This window comes from Thermobia domestica, unplaced genomic scaffold, assembly GCF_964235325.1.
Source record: "Thermobia domestica unplaced genomic scaffold, izTheDome1.hap1.1 HAP1_SCAFFOLD_1938, whole genome shotgun sequence".
Classification (NCBI taxonomy): domain Eukaryota; kingdom Metazoa; phylum Arthropoda; class Insecta; order Zygentoma; family Lepismatidae; genus Thermobia; species Thermobia domestica.
The window spans coordinates 12,625-22,738 of NW_027657645.1; the positions used below are offsets into that span (position 1 = coordinate 12,625).

The window sequence follows — 10,114 nt, forward strand, 5'->3', positions numbered from 1 at the left end:
ATATTTGATATGCCTCATCTGTCTGTGTTTCTCCCATCGTTATTCTTATCCAGTACCTTTCCGTACGTTTCAGTCTTTCGACGTCTTGGTTAGTGAAGAGTGGGGAGCCGTAGGTGAGATTAGATCTTATAATCGTTTTGTAGCTGAATGAAGTCAAGTTATATAAAGAGCAAAACCGTTAAATCAAGCTATTTCTCATTGGATAAAGTCAGTCGAAAAGGACAGTTCTCATTGGCTTAGACACGTTTTGTGTTTTTCCTCCGTGCTTTCCCTGCATGATCGAAGGAACAAAACCACGAGTCTTGGGCTGCTTGGGCTTGTATTTCTCGTGTGTGGTGAGCGAAGCAGTAACATATCGAAATGACAGGACGTGGAAAAGGAGGCAAGGGTCTTGGCAAAGGAGGTGCCAAGCGCCACCGTAAAGTTCTTCGTGACAACATCCAGGGTATCACCAAACCCGCTATTAGGCGTCTTGCTCGCCGTGGTGGTGTGAAGCGTATCTCTGGTCTCATTTATGAAGAGACCCGAGGAGTATTGAAAGTATTCCTGGAGAACGTAATCAGAGATGCTGTTACATACACAGAACACGCCAAGAGGAAGACAGTGACAGCTATGGATGTTGTGTATGCCTTGAAGAGGCAAGGAAGAACCCTGTACGGTTTCGGAGGTTAAGTTGGGGTTCCTCCTATTTTGGATATAAAATTGGCATAAACGGCTCTTTTCAGAGCCAACAAATTTATATAAAGGGAAAGATTTACTTTGTGCGATTTTCTGTTAGATTATAAGAATTCGTGTAACTACATTAAAGCCTTTTGATGCACACTAAATTACAGACGTAGAGAGATTAATTTGAGAAAATCATACGTTTTTTTTTACATTATGTACGTTCATGTATACGTATTCATATCATGTAGCAGTATTAATGCTGGAGAAGGGGTTCTGGTTGGAAATTGGCGATTTGTTGGAAGTAGCGAGCATGAGAGATGCGAAACGCAAGTCGGAATTTCTGTTCTGACAGTAGGATGTACGTATAGAGGCTTATACAACTTCTATACTGTGCTGTGAGGGGCGAATAATGCGTTAGAAACCTGAATCTTGTCCTTTATCTTGTTTACGTGGTCTTGGGTTCGATTTCTTTCTTTTGCGGTAGTGTCTATTGTGATTTACATGTAAATTAATGACACTTCGTAGCGGGTTACTAAAATAAAGAGTAATACAAATATGAGATGTAGGTTAATGCATTGTATACTTCACATTATTTACTAAAGAAAGGCAGTAGTTACAAGAAACCTAGGCTCGCTCGTTGGGCACAGTAGCAAATGAGTTCTGAGATCAGAGAATAAGAGTAGTTGCGTATTACAAACCATATACATATAACACATATCACACAAATATGAATATCGACCTTGCAAAGAATAAATCGTACTTAAGTGTGCATTTAATGTCATTACTATGTTGCAAAAGAAATTTAGGAAAGTTTTCTGATCCGCTCTGTTCATGATGTCATTGGGGCATAGTAATGAACAATAATAAATGTCGAGAACATATTGAACAGAGTAATTTCAGCCAAGCCAACGCAAGAGAGAAACATGAGTGCTTTAAGAATGTTGGAAATTCCTTTGTCTAGCATGAAGTACATGAGAATATGTGGTATGAGGTTTTCTTCCATTGCTGAGAATCTGGGCTCGACTGTCCTGTCCTCTGGGTAATATGAGCCCGATGTACGCAAATATCAAAAAAATGTAGCTAGCGACAATACAAAAGGTAATGATCTTATAATTAATAATGTAGTGGGAACTAAGCACATCGCTGTTTGGAGTATTCTAAAGTTAGTGTGACTTCCTATGGGCTTCAATTACGATCGACGACTACACATATACTAATTAATCGAATAGCAGCGAGAATTTCGAATGAAACTAAGCAACTATCTCAGACACTTTTGATGAGTCTGTATATCGAAAACAATTCATTTCAATCGTAAATCTCCTCTATAAAGGGGTTTGTGGCCCTCATAAGGGCCGATTTGTATGAGATATAGGTCTTACATTTATGCCTTCTTCTCAGTTTTCTTGGGCAGAAGTACAGCTTGAATGTTGGGCAAAACACCACCCTGAGCGATTGTAACTCCAGACAACAACTTGTTTAATTCCTCGTCGTTACGGATAGCTAACTGCAGATGACGTGGAATAATCCTAGTCTTCTTGTTGTCACGAGCAGCGTTGCCTGCCAACTCAAGAACTTCAGCTGCCAGGTATTCCATGACTGCAGCCAAATACACGGGAGCGCCAGCACCAACTCGTTCGGCATAGTTACCCTTTCGCAAAAGACGATGGATTCTGCCTACTGGGAATTGAAGGCCAGCCCTGCTGGAGCGGGACTTGCTCTTTCCCTTGACTTTTCCACCTTTGCCGCGACCAGACATTGTTCAATATTCTTTCGTAATAAGATGAGAGGAAAAATTGCGGCCTCCCATGAATCAAGTCAGTTTTGTTACTACTTCAAGCGTGCACCCGAGTGCATCAAATGAAAAGCAAGGCAGTTGGCGCGAATTGAAACACGTACTGTAATTTAAATGAAGTCGATAAATCGGCGGACACATAGAGCTGAGCTGAGTTTTGACGGAGACGGAGGTGTATTCTTTCGCTCTCCAATGTCGAATCAGGCTGATCCTAATCAAGAATATCGCGCACGCCAAGCTGCGATTATACAAGATTTGCGAAAAGAACAACAAGATGTATTACAGAGAAACAAATCGCTTCTCTTTACTATATACAAACTTACTTCTGGGAATGCAAAGTGTAGTGAATGTCCGGACTGCAGTAAACCCAGGCAAATACCTGGTCCCTGTGAAGCTCATATAGATGTCCTCCCGGTTGAACTTCGCAAAGACTATCATCGGACCCAGGCTGACATCTTCGGATTATCTCTTCAATTGAAACAACTAACGAATCAAGAATTTGACTATAATCTCTTTAATACCTTTCTACAGACTCTCAATAATGAAGATTCTGGCCTCCAAGCATCTGCCACAAATTCCCCGCCGGGGGACCGACTCTTTAAGAAGCCAAAACGAACAGTGAAACCACGACCAGTGCTACCCACAACACTTCCAACTACCAATAGTTACTCTCCATTAACAACACCTGAGCCCCCCCCCCAAGATTCAGGTGCTGAAAACATGGATATTTCTACCCAGGATACTACAAGTGAGAAAACAAAGACCAACCATAACTCCAACCCACAGCGTACTATCAAGTCTCTTACCATCTACGACTATCCTCACGACAAAGGATATAGACTCACCCATGGTGCAAGTTCCGTCTGTAAGGAAATCCCCTACTGTGCAGTGTATTCAAATAGAGTGAAATTCCAATGCAACAATCAAGAAGATTATCAGGCACTAATCAAGTTTTGTAAGGAATTTAAGCTACAATATGCGTTAGATCTAGTGAGGAAAGAAAAAGTTCTCAAAGTAGTAATCCGTCAACTGCCCATTGACGCCTCAGTGGATAATATCAAGCAAGACCTGCAGAACCGTGGTTACCCCACTCTTTCAGTACATCAACTCAAAGGTCGAGGTGGAACCCCCTTTCCCCTCTACCTAGTAACTCTAGTCAAGACACCAACTTCGAATAGTATTTTTGAACTTCAATATTTGGAGTTTTATAGAATAAAAATCGAACCGTTCCGAGCTAGACCTTATATTCAGTGCTACAGATGCCAAAGGCTTGGGCATACCCAATCTTCTTGTTATGCAACTCCACGCTGTGTCAAGTGTGCTGGTGAACATATGACTTATCAATGTACAAGAAAAACTCAAGATGAAGCAGTAAAGTGTCCGAACTGTGGTGGTGGTCACCCCGCCAATTACCCAAGATGTCCAACAATTCATCGTGTTCTATCAAGAAGATCGTCTCAAAATAAAGTACCGAAACCTCAGGACTTCCCCCCTCTTCAGAAGGGAACCCCACCTGAATCTACACCCAAGAAGCATCCACAATCTTCCTATGCAGAGAAAGCAAGCTCTTCATCCAAGAATTCACAAACTACATCACCCCCGCCTACTGAAGAATCAGCTGTTAGTTGGCACGACCTATTACAATTATTTCAAGATCTCCAGTTACCAAAACTTCTACAAGCAGTGCAGAAAAGATTTAGTGATATTAAATCAGCTCCAGATGTTTTCACAAAGCTAATTATCTTTTGTGAAATTCTTGAGGAACTTCAAGACTGATGGAATAGCAATTAACATACAGGACCAAAACCCTTTTCAGAGCCACTGTACTGGCTAACTTCCATTGGCCCTTCACCAACAGCCAATCACAGGCAGCCCTCTCCTTAAATCAACCAATCTCTTCCTTCCCCAGCTTTTCCTTCACTTTAACAAAACTCTGGATCTTCAATCAAGACTTCAATGAGCCGGCGTCGGTCTCCGGCCATTATCAGTTCTACGTTGTGCATCTACTCACTTCAAAATCTACTTCAAATGCGAGGCAGGGGACTTCCACTAGTCCCGGAACTCAACCACTCAATCAACCCGTCAATTATAACTTGGCAAACTTGGCGGACACATCTAATTTTGCTGAACGAGTGAGTCATCATGCCACCAAAAACTAGCGGAAAGGCTGCAAAGAAGGCTGGTAAAGCCCAAAAGAATATCTCCAAGGGAGATAAGAAGAAGAAGAGGAGGAGGAAGGAGAGCTATGCCATTTACATCTACAAAGTTTTGAAGCAAGTGCATCCTGACACTGGCATATCTAGCAAAGCTATGAGTATCATGAACAGCTTTGTTAATGACATCTTCGAGCGTATTGCTGCTGAAGCTTCTCGTTTGGCCCATTACAATAAGCGGTCAACTATCACCAGCCGGGAAATCCAAACAGCTGTGCGCCTTCTTTTGCCTGGTGAACTTGCCAAGCACGCTGTAAGTGAGGGTACGAAGGCTGTTACCAAGTACACAAGCTCTAAGTAAAAATCTTCTTCAAGATTTTTCATTTCAAACGGTCCTTGTCAGGACCAACACATTATTCGAAAGAGTTAAATCACGAAATTTGCTTCATTCTGTTATGTAGAAACACCTTGAAATCCAATTTCTATATGCTGTTAGTAAAAAAGTAAAGCACATAGCGGAGATGTGTCGTGCTTGTATACGAAAGGCATTTACTCGCCGGAGATCTACACTTAGTCATAATAATTTACTTTTAAAAAGTGGTAATACATTCCGTGTTAAGTATAGTAGTAGGTGCACACGGATCGGAAATCAGGTTATTTTAATGTGCCGTGCAAATAAACAGGCTGTTAGTGTAAGAAATAGTGGGTATAACGCTTAGAATATCGATTAATCGCTATGAAATAATGTTGATAAATTATCTCTTGAAAGTACTATAAAATTAATGTTTCTAGTATTTTCGTACTTGAAGGATAATGAAATTTGAAAAAGAGATGCCAACAGCACCTGGTGTTCCCAGGCGGTCACCCATCCAAGTACTGACCAGGCCCGATGCTGCTTGACTTCGGTGATCGGACGAGAACCGGTATATTCAGCATGGTATGGCCGTTGGCGAATGCATATGGCTTCGAGTGAGTTATTGTAGCTACGTAGGTTTGTCGGTGAATACTCAAAAAGACCAGCGCGTGGAAAGCGTTGCTAATTGTTTTAAGTAATGCATGATTACGAAATTATCGTGGTGAACGATGTGAGAATATTCGTCTTTGTGAAAAACAAAATTAGAAAAAGTATACCAACAGCACCTGGTGTTCCCAGGCGGTCACCCATCCAAGTACTGACCAGGCCCGATGCTGCTTGACTTCGGTGATCGGACGAGAACCGGTATATTCAGCATGGTATGGCCGTTGGCAACTACCTTTTCTTCAATGTCCTGTTAAGGAAGTATGTTTTAAGTAAGAATTGACATTATTAACTATAAAGGCAAGCATATTAACGTCGTTAACATTACTTGGAATATACTAATATTCGAATAAATATTTGAATGTTCGAATGATGAGTGATTCGGATGTTCATAGTGCCACTGTGTCCTATCGAGTTTACTATCACGAACCACGTATGAAATTGTATATAAATAAATAAAAATAAATCCTTTATTAAGTATTGATTACAGGAAAAAGGCAAACTTACATTCTTTAATGTACACAATGAAATGTATGAAAGATATTTTTAAGATATGTTTCACTTACCCTTTATAACGCAAGGTAGTTTTCAGTGTAGCATTCTCTTCAGCTGCGAGATAACGTAAGGCAGATGATCATTCAGTCGTGAAGCACTAAAATGTAATATACATTTTAACTATTATCGATAAGAATTATTTACTGCAGGGATGCAAATAAAGTGAGGCAAATTAGTAAATAAAAACCGATACTGTAACTGATAATATAATTAGTTGTATCTGTATTAGTTGTATATACAGTAATCGCACGATTATCCGCGGAGTTGGATGTTGGCATAATCGCGCATAATCAGCAGTATGAGCAGAAAAGGGAAATGAAATGAAATATTTAGATTTACGTCGCATACTTATACCGGTTACGCTAAAGGAGACGGTGATGATGAGTACTGAATGAAGAAAGTGGGAGGAAACGGGAGAAACCCGAGAAAACCCATGAGCACGGTCTTTATGCACGACAAAGTTCACACGGCACGAGCTGGGATTGAATCAGGGACCCCAAGCACCGGAGGCCAAAAAACGGACAAAAAGTCTTTCGTGCAACTTTCGTTTTCGGTAAAAAGTTTACACATAATTTAGAAAGAGTAGTTTTCTGGTCTTTTTATTTCACAAGTTGGTTCATGTCTATATTTTTTACATGCATAAAAAATTTTTCAACTCCCTTGCTTATTTCCTGTTAAAGACCTCTACCTCTGATTGTATTTTTTGCACATATTCTTATTGTTTTCAGACAACATTTCTAAAAGCGTAATTTATCGTCAGCAAGAAAAGAAAAGGAAAGCCTCGGATAGTGGAATGTGTACTGTATATATATATATATATATATATATATATATATATATATATATATACGTATTAGTATATAGTTTTATTTTATACGTCTCCTATTATTACACAATGTGCAGATATTGTCAAAGCGCAAGTAAATATGTATAACTCCCCGTTCTGCACTTAATAACTTGAAAGAAGTTCGGGGAAGGTAGTGTAACAGAAAGTGCAAACAGAAATGAGGGTTTAAAGGCATTTAATATTATTCCGTAGTAGTATGATTTTTTGTAAAAAAAAAATATATATATATATATATATATATATATATATATATATATATATATATCTAAACATACATATTCAATGATATAGTAAGAGGTTAGCAGCACTGATAGAACTGCAGAAAGTACAAAACCGTTAATAAGAAAGAGAGAGAGATGGTGGCCGCTTTTGTGCTTTTCATTGGCTAATTCCGAATTGCGCGCGAATACGTACGAGATTTCTTTCTTTTTCCTCTTCGCAGCCCAGATGTTGCCAATTAGAAGTTTTTAGTACTACATTTGTATGAAAATGTTGCCTTTAAGAAATGTGGTTTGCATACAGAGAAAAGAGCAAAATGAATATTTACCTTAGTGGGCATGAAAAAAGACGAAACATTTTGCAAGATGGACACACGAACTTCCTTAATGCAGGCGTTCAGTACATTATTGTAAAGAAAAAAACACTAAAAAGAATTACTTCAATATCCCTAGCAACATTCAACAATTCATAGAGAAAAATCTTTATTTTGAGAACAATGGAAAACTATGTAATTGTAGATAACTACTAAATTTAATGATTAAGGAAAACGTTTAGGCCCGGCCCTTCAGAAAGAAAGTGCACAGAATATTCTCTCATGGAAGCAATTGCAAAATCAACATTTTGTTTGCAGTTATAATTAGAGGATCTATATACAGGGTGTTCGAAAAAGAATGTATCCTCTTGAAAGAAAATATTCTCTGGGCCCCTAATCCTTTATATACCGAAAGGAAGTTTGTATAGCATTTTTTCTTACCTTCGTTAGAAGAATTGAAAGTGACTACTATCGTGACACGGGAGATATTTAATCGATAGTCGAATTACTCACATACTCGAATGAACACGTCTCTTGTAAGGAGAGGAAAGGCTTCTGTGATCCGCTATCGCAGCTGTGTCATATCTGCAGAGAATGTTAGGACACAAACGTGATCTTTGAGAGCCTCGTGAAAAGAAGTCGCATAGTATCATGTGTGGAGACATCGGGGCCATCTGAAGAACGCTTCATCATTAGGACCAAGGGCGAGTTACGAAACACTCTGGGATATATTTATTAACATAACTTCTCGTCATTCTGCAAGTGTGGTGGAGCTCCATCCTATTGGAAAAGGAAACCTCGGGAGCCCTCTTCATGTGTAGGTATCGTTCACATCTGAAGCATGTGAAGATAGATTACTGTACTATCGTGTACCTAAAATCATTTTCTACGAATACGAACATGTCTACACTGAAGGCAGTGCAGCTCTTTTTCTCTTTTTTTTGGTCATGTATTGTAACGCGGGGCAATGCACACAATAACATGTAATGTTGTGTATCATCATAAAGGGCCAGGGCGATGATTGGATCTTGATGGACGTGGAGAACTGATAGGTGATGTGAGTGGTATTGTGATCTATGGTTGTATGTTTACTGATGAATGCATAAGGAGAGGTGAAGGGGTTGCCTTTTTTTTTATGTCGATCGGGAGGGAAGCGATTGGGAAACTTTTGACTTTGTTTTTCAACCGAATATATTGATTGAATAGGTCGCCGACAATTTTACGGGGCGTCACGTCGTTGCCTTTTTCATGTCGATCGCGAGCGAAGCGAGCGTTTTTTTTTTTTTTTTTTTTTTTTTTTTTTTTTACCGACAATATGTATTGAATCGGTTGCCAACACCTTTAGGGGCGCGTCACGTCCTTCTTTCTGTGCTGATCGCGAGCGAAGCGAGCGCGAAATTTTTGACTTTTTTTTTTTTTTTTTTTTTTTTACCCACAATATTTATTCAATCGGTCGCCAACACTTTTAGGGGTGCGTCACGTCCTCTTTTCTCTGCTGATCGCGAGCGAAGCGAGCGCGAAATTTTGACCTTTTTTTCTCTTTTTAATTCTTTTTTTTCTTTAAGAAAAAATATTGATTTCATAGGTCGCGAACATTTTTACGGGATGCAACATCGTTTATTTGTTTTTCCAACCGTCTTTCTGTCTTGAGCCCCCGCCAAGTTAACTTTATGGTGGACAAAAACTATGTGCGGTGGGTTACCGCGGGGTTCTCCCGTTTCCTCCCACTTTCTTCATTCCACCACCATTTCAATCATTTCTCATAATCAGCGCCTCTTTTAGCCTAAGCGGCATAACGTGGGACGTAAAACAAAGATTTCCTTTAGTTGCTTTCTGTCTTGATTACGAGCGCGAAATTTTTTACTTTTTTTTTCTTTCTTTTGATATTATTCATTTAATAGGACGGCAACACCTTTACGGGCCGCCGCGTCGTCGTTTACACTTCTTCAGCCCATATTCTTTCTGCTTGTTCGTTTTCCGGCATCTTGTTATCACCGCCCGCGGCAATGCCTATGTCTTTCATCGCTTTTTGAAGCAAATCTTTAATAAATATGCACTCTCACATTTGTACTAATATGCATACCACAGTGGATAGACTGTAACTAGGAAAGCAGAAGCCTGCATATCATATTATTTAACAGTTGAAAGTGAACTGTCATTTTAAGTTTGATTTTGATCAGATGAGTGCAGTTCAACTCGTCGACAATTGTGAAGATTCTCGAGGTTAGGGACCATCCATTTTGTGCTTTGTAATGAAAATGGCTGCAGCCAAACTTCTCTGATCTGAATGAAACTTGGCATGATGATACATCTTGACCTGCTCTACAAGTTTATTTAGTATTTTCCGTTGCGCAGGCTTTTGCTTCTCCAGGTTCTCCCATGGAACTGAGAAACGTATTCAGTCGAACTTCTGCGGTAAGTCAGTATATCATCCTGAGAAGTTTGATCGAGATAGCAGAGGTTCGACTATTCGTTTTTCAATTCCATGTGATATTACAACACGGTGAACTAAATTTATATAGAAACACTTTGATTTTGTTTTGTTTTTTGC

The 10,114-nt window shown here is 39.5% G+C and overlaps 2 non-coding genes across 2 annotated transcripts; both read right to left on the reverse strand.

The window, feature by feature from the left end:
* Nucleotides 1-5,443: 5,443 nt before the first annotated feature.
* Nucleotides 5,444-5,562, reverse strand: LOC145678151 (5S ribosomal RNA). The gene has a single exon (XR_014130263.1). It is a non-coding gene; the product is annotated as a 5S ribosomal RNA (ribosomal RNA).
* A 177-nt stretch (nt 5,563-5,739) lies between these two features.
* Nucleotides 5,740-5,858, reverse strand: LOC145678153 (5S ribosomal RNA). Its single transcript, XR_014130265.1, has one exon. It is a non-coding gene; the product is annotated as a 5S ribosomal RNA (ribosomal RNA).
* Nucleotides 5,859-10,114: the final 4,256 nt, after the last annotated feature.